The sequence below is a fragment of the Lithobates pipiens genome, unplaced genomic scaffold (genome assembly GCF_037356315.1).
Source record: "Lithobates pipiens isolate NorthernLeopardFrog02 unplaced genomic scaffold, aLitPip1_a1.2 Scaffold_22, whole genome shotgun sequence".
Classification (NCBI taxonomy): Eukaryota; Metazoa; Chordata; class Amphibia; order Anura; family Ranidae; genus Lithobates; species Lithobates pipiens.
In genome coordinates, this window is record NW_027507784.1 from 170,632,072 (window position 1) to 170,651,188 (window position 19,117).

Genomic DNA, 19,117 nt, shown 5'->3' on the forward strand with positions numbered 1-19,117 from the left:
AAAAAAAAAAGTTTCAAGTGAAAAAAAAAAAAACACCACATACACACCACACAGTAAAGTTAGCCCAATTTTTTTTTGCATAATGTGAATGATGAAGATACGCCGAGTAAATAGATATCCAACATGTCATGCTTCAAAATTGCACACGCTCATGGAATGGCGCTAAAACTTTGGTATTTAAAAATCCCCATAGGCGACGCTTTAACATTTTTTGCTGGTTACATGTTTTGAGTTAGAGAGGAGGTCTAGGGCTAGAATCATTTCTCTCGCCCCAACGTTTGAGGCAAGAACATGTGTGGTTTGAACACCGTTTTCATATGTGGGCGGGACTTACATATGCGTTCGCTTCTGCATATGAGCTCACGGGGAGAGGGGTGCTTTGTTTGTTAATTTTACTTTTTTTTTTTAGTTTGACACTTTAAAAAAAAAAAAAAAAAAAAAATTTGATTACTTTTATTCCTATTACAAGGAATGTAAAAATCCCTTGTAATAGGAATATGGCATGATCAGACCTATTTGCAGTGAGATATGGGGTCAATAAGACCCCACATCTCACCTCTAGGCTGGAAAGCCTAAACCCCCCCCCCCCCCCCCCACACGATCACGGCTTCCCAGCCGAGTTGGCGCCAGTTTTTGAATGCAGAGGCCGGGTGTGATAACATAACATCACGCCCGGCCTCCGACGACCATTTGGTCTGCCGGAAATCTCTATGATGAACATCCGGGGGCCAGCAGATCCTGTGTCCGACTCACCGACGGAAGAAGCGAGTCTGTAGAAGCACCGGAGGGGACATCCCCCACCCCCCTCCCGCAAGAATGATCAAGCGGTGGAACAGCCGCTATAATCATTCTTATGGTGGAGGGAATCGCCGGCTGAAAAAGACAATATCTGAATGTCGTCTGTAGCTACAGGCATCATTCCCCCGGAATGTCAAGGACGTCCCAGGACGTCCACCCGACGCAAAGTGGTTAATCTTTTCTGAGATGTGGAATCACATTAAACCTCCCACACATGTGCAGAAAGCAGCAGGACTCTATGGGAAATGGCAAAGTCACATGGCATGTCTGCGTATTCAGACGAAACCCCTCAGATACACAGACATGCGGCACAGCCCTCCCAGGTTCCTTAGACCTGGCAGAGACCTGCTACGTGTCTGTGCATGTGTCAAGTATTGGGCCAAGATGGTAGCGTGGGAGCACAGTGACAAAAGAAACACCGGGATGCAAGGACAACGAAGGACTCCATATGGACTAGTAAGTATGTATTTCTTTATCGTACATCATGTGACACAGAGCCAAAGTAATAATTAATGGGTTATGGGCCACCTTCAGGTGAAGGATACTGGTACACCAAATACAGGAAGTTCACTCCCCTATATAACCACTCCTCCTTCCAGGAGTACCTACCTTACAGGAGTTTTTTTTCGGGCATGCTACATTACCTATAGTTGAGCCTGAGGGGTGCTATACAGGTCCAAAAAGGAGTGGAACCCCTAAAGTAGTAAACCCTCAAAGACAGGGTCCCTAACTAAGCCGGCCGTAATGGGTGAAGTTTGGATCAGTCGTTATCAGCAGTATCCTGCAGTGAGGAAAAGGCAGGAGAAGAAGCCTAGGAACTGTAAAAAGTCCACCTATGCCTTTTTGTTCCATATGAAAAACATTGCATTGCAATGCCTTAAAATCTCCACTAGAGGGACTAAAAATACACATACCAAGGTATGTTACGTTTCAGCAGCTCTGTGTCCAGCTTTAAACAGCATGTGTGTCTCCCAGCAGCAGGAGGGGGTTCCTAATTGAGCAAAGATGTTTCTCTCTTTGGGGCTGGGTGTAAGCAGATTGTTATACAAAGACTCCTGTTAAAACACTAAAGTTTTACCATAAGCCTCATACTGCGGAGAAAACAACCCCCCCCCCCCCCCCCCCCCGGAGGAGTGCGGTGGCTGCATCCTATGGGTAAACAGGATTTTTAAAACAGCTTACCTGTAAAATCCTTTTCTTTGATGTACATCAGGAGACAGAGCCATAGTAGTTACTATGTTGGTTATAGGGCCACTGATAGGGCGTGCCAGTGTCCATCACCTAAGGCAAGAAGTGCACTCCCTATATAACCCCTCCCACTACTGGAAGTCCTCAGGTTTGTAGCCAAGCAATACAAGTGTATACCAAGAAGAGAGGGACCCCTGTGTCCCCTGATGTACATCAAAGAAAAGGATTTTACAGGCAAGCCGTTTTAAAAATTCTGTTTTCTTTTCATACATCAGGGGACACAGAGCCATAGTAGTTACTATGTGGGATGTCCCATAGCAATTGCAACAAGAGGGGGGGGGGGGGGGTCGAAGACAACAAAAAAAAAAAAAAAGTAGGGCAAAAAGGAGGCCAGAGGACTCATACTGCAGCACCCTGTGCCCAAAGGCAAATATCCTCATGACCTTTAAATGTAAATGTATGAACTGAAGAACAAGTTGCAATGATCCCAAACATACAGCAAAATCTACAAAGGAATGGTTCACAAATAAACGTATCCAGGTGTTAGAATGGCCAAGTCAAAGTCCAGACCTGAATCCAATCGAGAATCTGTGTGGAAAGAGCTGAAAATTGCTGTTCACAAACACTCTCCATCCAACCTCACTGAGCTCGAGCTGTTTTGAATGGGCAAGAATTTCAGTCTCTCGATGTGCAAAACTGATAGAGACATACCCCAAGCGACTTGCAGCTGTAATCGCAGCAAAAGGTGGCTCTACAAAGTATTAACGCAAGGGGGCCGAATAATTTTGCACGCCCCACTTTTCAATTTTTTATTAGTTAAAAAAAGTTTCAAAAATCCAATAGATTTCGTTCCACTTCACAACTGTGTCCCACTTGTTGGTGATTCTTCACAAAAAATTAAAATTTTATATCTTTATGTTTGAAGCCTGAAATGTGGCAAAAGGTTGAAAAGTTCAAGGGGGCCGAATACTTTCGCAAGGCACTGTAAAATAGGCTCTGATCGCTCTTACTACATCAAGGGAATGTAGTGCCTTCTCTTCCCTAGATTGAGGCTCTGGGAAGAAAGTAGTAAGAATAATATCTTGGTTTAAATTAAAACCTGTCACTGCTTTTGAGGATGAGGACGCAAAACCACTTTATCCTTATGCATGATCAAATATGGCTCTTTACAAGACAGAGCCGCTAGTTCCTATACTCTTCTAGCAGAAGAAATGGCAGCCAAAAAGATTATCTTTCTTGTCAAAAGAACCAAGGGAATTTCCTATAAAAGCTCAAACGGCCGATTCTGCAAAGCCAATAAGACCAAATTAAAATCCCAAGGATTTAGAAGTGCCTTGATAGGGGGATTAATCAGTGTTATCCCCTGAACAAAGCTACGCACTAGAGAATGGGAAGTAAGAGGCCGTTGAAAAAACACAGACAAGGCTGAGATCTGGTCCTTGATAGTACTCAAGGCCAGTTTCATTTCTAATCCCATTTGCAGGAAATCAAGGATCCTACCTATGACATACTTCCTGGGGTGCCAACCCCTGGATCCACACCAAGAAACATATGCTTTCCAGACTCTATAGTGAATGATTCTGGAAGCTGGCTTCCTGGCATTAATCAAGGTAGACACTACCGAATGAGATAACCCACAATCCTTTAGAATGTGGGTTTCAATAGCCAAACCGTTAAATTTAGCATCTGTAAGGTAGGATGGAATACTGAACCTTGTGCAAGAAGGTCTGGCCATAATGGCAGAGTCCAAGGGACTCCTACCTCCATCTTTATGATCTCGGCAAACCAAGATCTTCTGGGCCACCAGAATCACCTCCTTTCGTTCCTGCGGAGAAGTGAAAACTGATCCCATGGGAAGACTAATGCGTCTATTCCGCATGCTAGTGGATCCCTCGTTCGACACAAAGTTGTCGACTTTGTTGTTGAATCTGGACGCGAACGGATCCACGTCCGGAATATCCCATCTCTGACATATCGCTAGGAAGATGTCGGGGTGAAGAGACCATTCTCCCGGAAATAATGGTTGGCGACTCAAGTAGTCCGCCTGCCAATTTTCTATTCCCGGAATGAAAATTGACGATAGGCAAGTAATGTTGTGTTCTGCCCAAGCTACAACATGATTCACCTCTTTTTGGGCTGCACGACTCCTCGTGCCCCCCTGGTGATTGATGTAAGCCACAGCCGTGGCATTGTTTGACTGAATCTTGACAGGACAATCTGACCGTCCAAGATTCTAGGGCCAAACGTACTACCTGGATCGCCAAAATGTTGATAGGCAAGGTCCTCTCTAACTTGGACCATCTCCCCTGGACAGAATCTTCTTCCAGGACTGCTCCCCAGCCTAGAAGGCTGGCATCGGTTGTCATCACTTCCCAGGATACTGGCAGAAGAGATTTCCCATTTTGGAGGTTGCTGGATATCAACCACAAATTTAGGCTCCGATGTACATCGGGAACCAAGCGTATTGGAAAATCCAAGGCCTAAATCTTTTTGTTCCAGACCGACAGGAAGGTGTTTTGTTGTAGCAGTCTTGAGTGAAACTGTGCACAAGTGGTGGCCTCGAAGGAGGCCACCATTTTCCTCAACAATCTCATGCACAGCCAAATGGAAGGATTTTTCTTTGTTTTGATAAGTTGAATTAGTCCTATAATGGAACAGATTCTTCTCTGGGGTAAGAATACCTTTTCTGTACGGTATCTATGACCAGCCCCAAATACTGTAATCTCCTTGATGGTTTTAAGGAGGATTTTTCTAGGTTGAGTATCCAACCCAGAGATTCCAGCTAGTTTACAGCTGTGAACAGACCCCGGTTTAGACCTGAGACTGAATGATCTATTAAAAGTAGATAGTCTAAATAGGCCAGGACCGTTATGCCTTGAGCCCTTAATCTGGCTAAAGGAGGTGCCAGAATCTTTGAGAACACCCGTGGTGCCGTGGCTAGACCGAATGGCAGGGCCACAAACTGAAAATTATGATTTTCTATTTCGAAGCGCAGAAATTTCTGGCGAGCGGGAAATATTGGCATGTGGAGATATGCATCCTTGATATCGATTGAAGCCAAAAACTCCCTTCCTTGCAGGATGGAAACAACTGATCGGATTGACTCCATGCGAAAAGGATTGGATGTTTTAAGTGCTGATTCAGATCTTTGAGATCTAGAATGGGTCTTGCCTCTCCGTTTGGTTTTGGAACCGTGAAAAGGTTTGAATAAAAACCTGTGCTCTGTTCCTCTAAGGGAACCTCTGATATCACCAACTGGGATAATAGATGATCCAGAGAAAAACAAAAAAAAAAAAAAAAAAAGGACAGAGCCTTCTTTTTCTCTGGATCCCTGGGAACATTTGATCTTAGAAAACGAGGAGACGGAAATTCTCTGAACTCTAGTCTATAACCTAGAGAAACTGAAAAAGCCACCAATTTGTCTTGACATTGTTCCTTCCAAATCTTTGAACATTGCAGGAGCCTTCCCCCCACCCAAGCGAGCGGGGGCGCCCCTTCATAAGGAGGCTTTAGCATTCTGCTTTGTGGGCTTTCTGCCCCAAGATCTTTTTTGACCCTGGTGCTGCCCTTGGGGGTCTTCCCCTTGAACCTGATGTTTGAGGCCGTCGAGACTGCCTAGAGGCTGATGCCCCTGGCACAGGTGAGGAAGCCCGCTTTAAAAAAAAAAAAAAAAAAAAAAAAAAAAAGAAGAAGGAGAAATGTTTGAACTTTACTGGTAAAAGAAAATTTTTCCCATTAGAGATCCTTTGGATTTATTTATCCAGATTGTCTCCAAATAGCCATTCACCATGAAAGGGGAAACTGGCCAAGAGCTTTTTACACAGTGCTTCGGCTGACCAATTTTTTTCAGCCACAGAACTGCGAGAATGCACTATTCCAAGCATAAGCCCTGAGGCTTGAAGGATAGAATCTTTCATAGCATCTACTGTGAAACTTAGTGCATCTGATACACCAGCCCATTGCTGGGCCTGCTGATCAGGCATTATTTTAACCACTTCAGCACCGGAAGAATTTACCCCCTTCCTGACCAGAGCACTTTTTGCGATTCGGTACTGCATCGCTTTAACTGACAATTGCGTGGTCACGTGCTGTGGCTCCCAACCAAAATTGACATCCCCCCCCCCACAAATAGAGCTTTTTGTGGGTATTTGATCACCCCTGCGGTTTTTATTTTTTGTGCTATGAACAAAAAAAGCGACAATTTAAAAAAAATAAAAATAAAAAAATAAAAAAAGCAGCTTTTTTTACTATTTGCTATAATAAATATCCCTCAAAAATATATAATATAACAATTTTTTCCTCAGTTTAGGTCAATATATATTCTACATTCACCCCCCCCCAAAATCGCAATAAGCGATTGGTTTGCGCAAAAGTTATAGCGTTTTCAAAATAGGGGATATTTTTATAGCATTTTCATTAATAATTTTTTTTTTTAAGTGGCGGCGATCTGCAACTTTTATCGTGACTGCGACATTATGGAGGACCGTTTTCATTTACACAGCAATCATTGCTATACAAATGCACTTATTCCTGTGTAAATGACACTGGCAGTGAATTGGTTAACCAATAGGAGGCAGTGTAGGGGTTAAGTGTGTCCTAGGGGCGTATTGCTAACTGTGGGGGTCGTGGCTGTTTTATAGATCACTGATCTCTGCTCCAATCACATGGAGCAGAGATCAGTGTCACTTTTGCTAGGAAGAAAAAGGGAGATGCTTGTTTACTTTAGCATCTCCCGTTCTTCCTCTCCGTGAGGCAACCGTGGGTACCCCCGTGGCGATCGAGTCCGCGGGACCCACGACCGGACTCACGGAGCTTCTGCCGACGTATATCGGCGTGAGGCGGTCGGGAAGTGGTTAAGTATCTCCGAAAACTGTTCCTTAATGGACTGAGATACACCAGTTGCCGCAAGAAGTGGCTGCGCTACTGAACTTCCTAAAGACATTACTTTTGGAAAGAAGTCCCAACTTTTTATCTGTTGGATCCTTTAACATTAGCACATTATCCACTGGACATGTGAGACTCTTGTTCACTGAGGCAATTGCAGCATCAATTGCTGGAACCCCCCCCCCCCCCCCCCATATCTTATAGCAATCCTCTTCCATAGGATAAAGCAAGGAGAATTTCTTGGAGGAAAATATTGTTTATCCAAATAATTCCCATTCAGAATACATAAGCTTTTTTAGTCATGAATGTATAGGAAAAGCATCCCCAGATGGGGGAGGTTTTAATGATCCCAAATCAGAGGTGGGTTCATCAAGAGCCTGCTCTGCAGGCAGCAAAAAGGTTGAACGAACCGATCTAGGAAGAGAGTGCACAAGCAAACTGTCTTGTGATGCTACTCCTATATTAGGATCCTCAGAAGAGGATATATTAGTATCTTCCAAATCTCTTGGAAGATCTTCCTGATCCCCTGCCCCTTGCACCTCAATAAGAGGGTCCTGAGCACTATATGTGGATCTGCTACATTTGGCCCCACTATGGAGAGATATCACAGCATCAATCTTCTTTTCCAAATTACAAATGGTAGAAGAAAAAAAAAAACCTCCTGTGTTATATATACAGGGACTGAAGTGTCTAGTGCAGCTGCAACAACAGTCTCTACTGACGGCTCAATCTGACCGGCCGCATCACTCTCAGAGGAGGATGACATTCTTTTGGAAATGGATTTAGTTTGTTGTGAAACCATTGACCCTTTAGAACCCTTAGAAGAGTTCCTGGTCCTTTTTCCACTCATAGCCTGAAGCACAAAAGCAGAGGCACTACCAAAAAGAATGTACACTGGTAGGTTATAGTCCAGCGCTATAAGCTGCCATTAATACCTAGCCTGGTAAAGTAATAAAGTGTCAAAGGGAATGCCTGTGTCACCAAACCTGAAGTAATCCAACCTCCTGCTCATGTGTCCCTCCACAGCCAGCAGCAGCCACACACATAATGCTTTAGAAACTTCCTCCACATGTGGCCAGCGTCTGGCGCCGTTAGCCCCACCCTAATTAATCCCCCTTCTTTCAAAAGAAAAAAAGTGTTTTCCCGCACGAGCGGCGGACTTCAGGCACCTTGCAAACAGCTGATATGGCGGGGGTAAAAACCACCATTGAGCGGCTGCACGGTTTGTTTTTTTATTAAAAAAAAGAAACTGCTCTCTGCATATAGGTCCCCCAAATGGGGAAGATTCCAACATTGGGGGCGCAGGAGAACCAGTCCCCCCTTTCTTACCGGAAGATCTGCTTATTGTGGCCGGAGGAGAGGAGGAATGAAGGCTTCTGACACAGCGCTGTTTCCAGCATCAGGTGGCGAGTGCTCAATACAGCCCCCAGTGGTGACACATAGGCATGACAACATAACTTAAAAAAGGAGAAATTCATAAAGAAAATCTCCACTTATCTTTCCCCGCTGCAGGGTTATCTGAGATAAACCCAATCTTCATCCTTCATGGTGGGCTCCAAAACCTTCAGGAACAGGGGAACCTAGAGGTTACCGACAAGCCTGGACCTGCCATAGCACCCTGCCAGTAAAACTTTATGGCCTTACTACCAAAAAAAGTACTGGATCCCAGGGTCCAGCTCTCTAAAAATCAGCATTCGCAAGCAAAACCTTGTTTATTCGGACATGAGGCCCGGGTATCATTCCTTTGGCCCATGAAAGGACACTCTGAACGGATCGGTCAGCATGGCTAGCACCAGCAAGGATTGCTTCCAGTGGAGCTCAGCACAGCACATCTTTACTCGTGACCAACACCTTAGACACTGGTGAAAAAACGGAGGACTCCCAATAGTGGGAGTGGTTATATAGGGAGTGCCCTTCTTGCCTTATGGCGTGCCAGTGTCTATCACCCATCAGTGGCCCTATAAACCACATAGTAGTTACTATTGCTCTGTGTCCCCTGATGTATGAAAAGAAAGGACTCACATTTTTAGCGTGTCAGACTGCCTTTTATAAAAACCCTTGTTGGGTAAGGACAGATGCCCAAGCCTTGTACACTGTAAGTGTTACAAACTTCCTCCGAGTATGGCAAGTGCCAGACTGTGATCGCAGTCTCCTCTCCCGAATACCATGTCATTCGCATGCGGACTAAAGGTCAATTTTTTTTTTTTTAACTTGGAGGGGAGGGGGGGGGGGGGGGGGAAAGGTACTCAAGGGGCGTGACTTAAGGCAGGCACCATGTGCGGGACGTAGCGTAGCGTCCACGTGGAGCACAGCTGAGGACGCCAATCAGGCTCACACCTGAAGTTGTTATAAAACAGACACCCTCATTGTCAGAAGATCTCACAGCAACTGAAGAGAAGAAGTCTGTCACACAGGACAAAGGAGCGCTGGGGAATGTAAGGGGTGTATGCAAGCATTTGCGGTACATGAAATACATTGTTACTCAGCATCAAGTTGATCTTTATGGTGGCACTGTTTTGCTAGACTATTTCTCAGCAAGTAGCACATTTTACTTGAGTCTTTCTGCACTTGTGCTTAGCACTATGGCTTCCAGTTACCACAAAGGTACCAAAAGTTCCACCCCCAGGTGCTGGGAACTCCAGTCATGCCTCCACACTGTCATCCTCTCCGGGGATACCAGATATGGCAAGCCTCACACTTCAGCCCCTGTATACGTGACTGAAGATGCATTTTCCTCTGCACTGCAGGGCCTAGAAGGAAGATTAGTGGCTTTAATCACATTCTCCATCCAAATGGATAGGAAGCGTGCTAGACCCCCCTCCCCCACCTCAAACCCTTTACCAAGGGAACAGTGGGAAACGGGTGAGGTATTATCCTTCGTCGATCACAAGGAAAAGCAAGCCGATTATTCCTCTGCTGAGGAAACAGTTGATGAACCTTTTTCAACGTCGTAATCTGAAAGATTTCGGATACAAAGTCTTACGGAGATGGTTCATTCCACTTTCATGCTACCCCTAACAGAGTCAGCTGAAAGTTTGGTTTCTTCCTTGGCTTCTTTAAAATCTTTACAGCCTTTTCATGCGTTTCTGGTCCATGCATTACTAGAAAGCTTATTTATGCTGAATGAGATCACCCGGATAAGCATTTTCTCCCTCCAAAGAGATGCTCAGTTCTCTAACCCATGGAGGAGAAATTCTCCAAAAGATGGACTGTACCAGTAGTTGATGCTGCGATTTCTATTGTGAATAATAATTAAACTTTTTTTTTTTTTTTAACTTGTCCAGTATACAATGCACAAATGCTTAAAAATGCAACAGATAGGCGCATGCGCGGCGGCTCAATGGACGGTCGCATGTCCTGAGAGCTCCGTTCACTCCGACCGCGATTCCCCGCCATAGAGCCATACGGAGAAGTGCTCCTCAGCGCAAACTCACCTCCACACCGCGGCGGACCAGAGCCACCCGCTCGGCGAACGATCAACACGGCGAGGCGCAGCTTATCCCGGCAACTTACTCCGGAGACCCAGGCCGAATCCCCCACCATGATGGCGGAAGCTGTCCCCTCCGCACAAGGCCTACCACACAATCCGATGAAATCCATCGCGGATCGGGTCCCGTCTGACCCACACTCCAAGGATCCTCCTCTTCATACCGTGAGTTACCCTCAGATGTCACTATTATCCCCAGCATCCACTGAATCTTTGCTGGGGAGATTTCATGGGGGATCCCCTCTCACTCCTATGGAAGACTATCTCTCCTCTCCAGCTGCCTCATCTACCCCCACTAACCCCACTGATCTCCCTTCCCTGCTGGAGACATTCTCCCAAATGCTTTCCAGAGGCCTAGCACAGAACGCCTCCCATATCACCTCAATTATTCAAGCTGACCTACACCAGCTAGGGGCCAGGATTGAGGCGATTGAAATTAAAACTGATCAGACTGTTGCCAGAACCATACAGAATACTGATAGAATATCTGAACTACAGGAGCAGCTGGACACTGCTTACTCTAAATTAGATGACCTCGAAAACAGGAATCGAAGGTACAATTTCAGGCTCAGAGGCCTACCTGAATCTTTTAAAGATACTGATACCGTGGTACGCGCTTTCATTGCGTCACTGTTACCAGATCTACCAGACAATCGTCTAGAGCTGGACCGCGCACACAGAGCACTTCAACCCCCACGCCAAGATGGCTTACCTAGAGACATTCTGGTCAAACCCCACTTCTTTAAGACTAAGGAAGAAGTCATGCGAAAGGCCAGAGAGACTGAAAATCTATCCTTCCAAGGCCATCCAGTCCAAGTCTTTTCGGACTTATCCCCATACACGATCCAACTGCGGAGATCCTTGAAACGGCTCTTACAAGTTCTCACACAAAACTCCATTGCTTACCGTTGGGCATTCCCGTTCAGACTACACTTCACGTATTCCAACAAATCGTATGGTTTCTCCAACTTCAACGATGGCGAACGCCTACTTCTACAATTGGGCCTCATCTTCCAATCTCCAGCTGACCCCGCAGACTCCAAGTCTTCAGGTTCTACGAAGAGACCGCCCCCGGCAAGCCCCAACAAACCCCTCTGGCAAAAGCAGAAGGCGAAGCGATCTAAAGACGGACGTCCAACCTGAGAGGAAGATTTTGGATACGACTTCTGTCTTAATTTTTTTCTGATACTAACTCTTTAATTTGCTCTCCTTGGTGATAGCGCTTAATCTGCGCATTTTCACTTTTTTTTGGGGTTCATCCCCTCTCAGACGGGTGCAATCCGCACTACCACGGACATCCTCCATGACTTTCAACCCAAAAATTTTGAATATCTGGTTTTTCCTCCCCCCCCCCTTTTTTTTTTCTTTTCTCCCCCCCCCCCCTTCTTTTTTTTTATTTTTATTTTTTATTTTTCTCTTCCCCATCAATGTCATCGCCTGGCATTGATACTGTGAGCTGCAGCACTTCTCCACATGGCTAAAGATAGGGAGAGCCATAAGCTTGCAATGGCTATGTTAATTGTTTTGTTTTCCTTAGCTTATGTTTGCTGTTTTTTTTTTATGCTGGCTATTAATGCCTTCCATTTCTGTTAAATGGGTATTGGGCCTCGGGTGGGGTCTGGTCGGAGTGGTTTGCACTGCGCCCCCCACCAGTCTCCGAGTGACGGGTGTTTCCTTCCCCTCACTCAGAGACTCCCACACTTCCCCCTTTGTTGGGAATTTTTCCTGAGACGTTGAATCTCGGGCTTTGCATGCAGGGGACTGACGTGCGTCCTCCTCCCCTGCAGATAGTTTTATCTGTTATACATGTTTTTTTTTGTTTCTTTTCTTTCAAAGCTAACCATAGTCCTCAGGTGGATAAGATATCTTCTGTTTTTTCTCCACAGGATCAGTCAACTCTTCCCTCCCCCCTTTCTCCCTCTCTTCCTTTTCCGGGTCTACCAGGGTCCCTCTCCGCTGTCGGCTTCAGTCCCTATGGCTGAGGCCTATCTGGCCTGGGATGAACCATGCCTTCGTAAGGGTACGGTAAGAGATCCCTCTATGAAATATTTGCTGACGCCTTTGACTCGCGATGCCTGACCACGAACCCCCTCCTACCCTCTGTATAGCAACACATAACGTGCAGGGAATAAATTCTCCTATCAAAAGGAGAAAACTGTTTCAATTTTACCAATCCCAAAAGATAGATGTAATTCTCATGCAAGAAACTCCCTTTAAGACCTCTTACAACCCCTCCTTCCTACATAGTCGTTTCCCCCAGTTCTTTCTGTCCAACGCCAAAAACAAAACTAAGGGGGTAGCAATATGTCTATCCAGGAACCTTAGATTCACTTCCACAGACGTGTTTAGAGACAAGGAAGGCAGGTTCATTTTGGTTAAGGGATCCCTGGAAGGAATCATTTATTCATTTGTATCCTACTACGCCCCTAACAAGGGACAATCAACCTTCTTTCAGTCCATGATGTCCACGTTGGACCCTTTATTGGAGGGTAAAGTAATAATGGGGGGAGACACAAACCTTCCATTCGACCATTCTCTGGATAAAGCAGGGAAAGGTTCCGCACGAAACAGGAAACCTCCTAAGCAGAGCACTAAGATTGCTGATACTTTGCACTCGAGGGGTTTGGTGGACATCTGGAGGGAAAAGAACCCCACATGTAAAGACTTCACACACTACTCAGCCCCTCACCAGGTACATGCCAGGATTGACCACATTTTTGTCCAATCACACACTATCCCTATGGCCATAAAGTCGGAAATCAGGGACACATCACTATCTGACCATTCTATGGTGCTCCTATATTTTCAGTCCACACACAACCCAAGCACTAGATTTACTTGGCGACTTAATGAGGGTCTTCTTAATGACCCTGCTCATAGTGCGGCCATATCTACTGCCATACAAGAGTATTTCACCCTAAATAAAGACGCCTGTACTGCCCCGGAAGTTGTCTGGGCTGCACATAAAGCTGTGATTAGGGGGAAGATCATCCAAATTTCCTCTCAACTGAAGAAAGGAAGGAAGGCTCACATAGATTCGCTATCCAAGGAATTCCGTTTGCTAAGCAAAGCCCATAAAACGCAATCCCACTAGAGAATCCTTAGAAGCCCTGCACGCAGCCAGGACTGCCCTCAACCTAGCTCTCACTACTGAGGCTGAAAAGCATCTACGATGGTCTGGAGCACGGTTCTATTATCAGAGAGACAAGATAGGAGCAAAGCTGGCAGCCACATTATCCCCGAAGCTAAGGCCCTCTACGTTTCCGAAAATCAGGGACCCAGACGGAGTTCTAACACAGAATCCCCTCCGCATAATGTCTTCCTTTCACAAATTTTACACCTCCCTCTATAAGGGCGATAAGGCTAATCCGCAGACCTCAGTGGATCAATTTTTGGACGCTATTCCCCTCCCAAAAATATCCCCAGACCACTCTGGCCTACTGGAGGAACCAATCTCGGTACCCGCAGTCCTAGAGGTGATCAAATGACTCAAAAACAATTCTGCCCCGGGTCCTGATGGGTTTTCTGTGGGATATTATAAGAAATTCGCCTCGGTCATTGCCCCTTTCATGGTTGAATTCTTCAACTCTACCCGGTCTGGCTCTCCCCTGGATAAAGCCCTAAACTTAGCCTATGTTTCTGTCATCCCCAAACCTGGCAAAGACGCATCCTTGGTACAAAACTATCGTCCGATTTCGCTCATTAACAATGACCTAAAAATCTTAACTAAGGTGCTTTCCAATAGGATTTCCACATTTATTTCACAGTATATACACAAGGATCAGGTGGGCTTTATCCCGGGGAGACAAGGACCGGATCAGATTCGGAGAGCAGTGGACATCATCTCCATCCTTAACTCACACTGGGATGGCAGTCCCTCACAAGAAGGCTTTTTACTGTCTATTGACTTGCAAAAGACATTCGATACGCTTACGTGGCCTTTCCTTTTTCAGGTCCTGGAGAGATGGGGCTTTGGTCCTCTCTTTTTAGGGACCCTCCAAGCTTTGTATTCTACCCCAAGCGCCCAAGTCCGCTTACAAGGATGTTATTCTGAGACGTTTAGCATCGAAAAGGGCACCAGACAGGGGTGTCCTCTATCACCCCTGCTGTTCGCCATAGCAATTGAGACCCTAGCTATTGCCATTAGAGCCCACCCAGACATTAGAGGAGTGCGTTGTGGCCAACAGGAACATAGATGTGCACTATTCGCAGACGACCTGCTCCTCTTTGTAACTGTCTCACTGATTTCCACACCCAACATATTCGCACTCTTAGATACATTGGGACAAGCCTCGGGCTTGAAAGTGAATGCCTCGAAATCCCTAGCACTAAATGTCTCAGTACCCCTGAATTTAGTACATACCCTACAGAACCACTTCCCATTTACATGGTGCCCTGCTTTGTTGCCCTATCTGGGCGTCTACCTAACACCTAGTGTGGACACTCTGTACTCGGCCAATTACCCCTCCGCCCTTTCGAAATTATCTGAGGATCTATTAACCTGGTCCCGACTTGGCCTCTCTTGGCTAGGCCGCATCTTTGCGATCAAGATGACCCTCCTTCCCCTTCTCCTGTACCTGTTTAGATCCCTCCCTATCCCCGTAAAGAAAGCCCAAATCCAGCCACTTCAATCAAAAATCCTTCAATTTATCTGGGGTTCCAAGGGCTGTAGAGGCTCGAAACAGTTATTATATAGACTTAAAAAGCAGGGAGGTTTAGCGTTACCTAACATTTGGTGGTATTATCAAGCAGCACAATTGGCCCAGATTTCAATGGTCTATGCCCGAGGCCCCAAACCTGATTGAGTATCTATAGAAAGACAGGCTACCCCCCATCATACCATCGACTATCTCATATGGGCCCCCCCTAGAAGCAGACCCCCTATCATGTCTCCCACCCTCTCTCATTCGATAGCCCCGTGTGATCAGCTACACAAAAACCCTGCATTGATCTCAGAGCTCCGTCCCTTAACGCATATATTCCACAACCCAGACTTCCCGCCAGGTATGAATATCCTGGCTTTCAGTTGGTGGCTCAACAAAGGCCTATTTAGGATTGGCAACTTTTTTACCGCTTCGGGCCCTATCTCGCTTTCTTTCTGCTTGAAGAAACTCGAGATGCCCCATACCGAAAAGTTTAGGTTCTCCCAACTAGCCCATTTCCTACACTCTAGATGGCCCAATAGACCGGATCCTCCGGTTGTCACGACATATGAGTCTTGGTGCGCAGACATCGCGAGTCAGAGGGGGATATCAACGATTTATACATCTCTAGCTTCTTCAGTGGCCAAACCTCCCTACGCTTTAGCCTGGGAAAATGATCTCAATATTTCATGGGATAGCGACTTATGGTACACCTGTTTCCAAAGATCCTTCACTGGGATCCTCAACGTATCCCTGATTGAAGCTAGCCTTAAACTTATCACTAGGTGGTACAGGGTTCCCGCTCGACTGGCCCAGATCTTTCCCGAGGCTTCCCCGCTTTGTTTCCGTGGCTGCGGACATATAGGATCATTAATCCACACATGGTGGACTTGCCCACACATTAGGGGCCTTTGGAATAGGGTATTTGCCCTAATCTGTAAGCTTGTACCGATTCAGGTGCCCCAAAGCCCGGAGGTGGCGTTGCTTAACCTCAAAAGTGGAAAAAGCCAATAAACCCTCTCAGGCGCTCATATTTTTTATCCTCCTGGGCACCAAAATCACCATAGCAGCACACTGGAAACAACATACAGTCCCATTCGCGGCAGTTAAACGAAAGATCTCCTGGATTATGACACAAGAGAAGATAGTCGCATCCAGGACAGATCCTGCTTCTTTGAGAGAGTTTGGGAACCCTGGGCCACCTTCCACAAAATTCCCCTCTTTCCGGGTTTATAAACTTGATTATTGCCCCAATACCCTGGTAGACCCCACACCATCCCCTCCTGATTTCTCCTTGCTTCCTCCCCCTCCCCCTTTCTTACTCTTTATCTGATCGATCTATACTAAGCTTCGAGTTGACTGATCTCATCTCTTCCACGATACCTGCATAATCTGAAGATCTTCTTACCCACCTCATAGTTAGCATGGTCTTGCAGGCTTCATGGCCGGAACATAGCGCCACCATAGACCCTTTTTGTTATAGGAGCTGAGCACATAGTGGTTCCAGCTCCGCTTTGGATCACCGGGTTTATCCGAGGAATATAGTCTTACATACCATTAATGTATAAATAGTTTGGCCTCGGAAAGTCTTAAACTCGTCTAGACTCTGATTGATTATCTAGATCTGGGTCGGGTGGGGGGTCACCTACCACAGCAAGTGCCCTTTTCGGGGTGGTGGGGGACCTTCTGTCACTCCTCCCGGGTCCGCTCGCAATAGGGTGTAGGTGTGAGATGCACCCCCAACAACACTAGTGAGCGTTGACGAATAATTATTCAGGCCATCTCTACGGAGCCAACTTATCTGGATAGCTGGGACCCACACCCGGTAGTTTTCCTCAAAGTTTTTCTTTTTGGGGCTCTCTTGTTGTTTGCTGCGACCTATTCAGATCCCGGCCTCATTTTTTTTTTCTTTTTTTAAAACATGTTCTGTTACGTTCCTCTTTTCTCCGTTTGTATTTTACCTTAATTTTCTGACACCATATGTCTCTCACTTGCAGGTACTAGGCTGTAAGCTCCTATCTACTGTAATACTGCATGATGATGTAAAATCGATGTGTCTTGTTATTCTTACTGTCTGCATAAAACCAATAAAAACATTGAAAATAAAAATCCAACAGATAAAAAGTTGAAATTCCTGTTAAAATCCTCTTTTTCCTTGGCAGGGGCTGTTACTCAGCCTGCAGTCACTGCAATAGGCATCTGTCAGTCCTTAAAGGACCAGTTTAAGAAGGTCCCCACAACAGGCCTGTGAGTTGGTCGAACTTCCAAAGGCATTATGTTTTGGCATAGATGCTATGAAAGACTATTCACCAGGATTCCCACCTTGCGCTTGTGCTAGTACACATGAGTAGGACCCTTTGGTTAAAAATTAAAAAATAAAAATTGGTCAGCTGAAGCACCTTGCAAAAAAAATAAAAAAAATAAATAAGCTTCTGATTAGTTTCCCTTTTCATGGGGAGCGACTGTTTGGGGATGATGATTTTCATAAATACATCCAAGCGATTTCTAGTGGGAAGAGTGCTCTTTTGCCAGTCAAAAGTATAAACATCGTTCATTTAAACTGACTTACTCCAGGCAGTGGCGACGGCCCCCAGCCATCAGACTCTAGACAAAAAGCTCAGGGTCAGGCCCAGGCACAAAAGACCTGGGGCTGGAAATCTGCAAAGCAGAATACTAAAGCCTCATCATGAAGCCTTCATGGACCTCGTGCCACTTTGACAGGTCAGATAAGAGACAGCTGTTACATTGTCTGACATGACTCGGACCTCTAGTGTCTGAATCCTGCCTCCAAAAGCTTTCAACGCCTGACCCACCGCAAAGCGCTCCCTGTGGTTGGAGGAGGCTCAGGATCCCTGTGCTTGGAGGTCCCCCAAGTGAGCACTCCCGTGCTAATCTTTAGAGTTCCACTGGGCCCAGGGACGACCCAGTGTGGCCCTTTCCTGACCCAGCCACCAATTTAGGGAGGCCCTTACCTTTGATAGAATGGACACCTTTCCATCCAGAGACTTCCCCTTTCTGTCCCAGGAGGATAGTAGGAAAAACTGCAACTCCCTGGAATGGAGCTGAGCCCAGGGGACCGCTGGAATACAGGAGGTCCTCAAGCCTAGGACTTTGATAACCTGTCTGCAAGAGCAGTCCCTGGATGGGGTGTTAGAGAGGAGACTGCTGTTACCACTTTTAACCTTTTTCCTCTGGGAGAAAGTTTGTGCCCCTGCATCCACCAAATATCCAAGGAAGGTTTTTATTTGGAATGGTACGAAAGACGATTTCTCCTGGCTCACTATCCAGCCCAAGGTCTCGAAAGTGAGGATCACTCTTTCTAATACCGCATACACATGATCGGAATTCCGGACAGAAAAAGGCCGATGAGAGCTTTTCATCGGAAAATGCGACCGTGTTTATGTTCCATTGGAATTTAGCTGTCCGAATTCCCACCAGCCAAAAATTGATAGCATGTTCTCAAATTTTCCAGACGGAAAAACTTTCTATTGGAAATTCGGACATGTCAAAAATCACACATGCTCAGATTCAACTACGAGACAGAAGCTATTGGCTACTGGCTATTGAACTTCCTTTTTCTAGTCCCATCGTACGCGTTGTACGTCACCGCGTTATAAACGATCGGAATTTGGTGTGACCATGTGTAGGCAAGACAGCTTGAGTGGAGTTCCATCGGAAAAACCAGCTTGAGTGGAGTTCCGTCGGAAAAACCAGCTCTCATGATGCGTTGTCACAGTATTCATGTATACATATCTGGACTATATTATACCTTAATGAACCAATCCACCATTATTGCTAACGTTTAAATGCTACTATTATGTATACCTCAGTCTACATACTAAAAGTCTATTACCAATTATAATATATATACACATATACACACACACACACACACACTATATTGAATTAATTGTGTATTATCATGATATGTTTAGATCTTATTTATTGATATTTATGAATTTTAAAAAAAAATGTTTCTATAGTGAACTAATCATGTAATACTAGGTTATGTCTATATTTATCAATTGAGATCCATTATTTTATTACTACATCAATTGATTATCTACAGTGGTATATATATATATATATATATATATATATATATATATATATATAT

At 45.5% G+C, this 19,117-nt stretch overlaps 1 protein-coding gene across 1 annotated transcript in view; it reads right to left on the bottom strand.

Annotated features, from left to right (window-relative positions):
* Nucleotides 1-19,117, bottom strand: part of QNG1 (Q-nucleotide N-glycosylase 1) — a 70,639-nt gene that overhangs the window by 30,571 nt on the left and 20,951 nt on the right. The window lies entirely within an intron of this gene.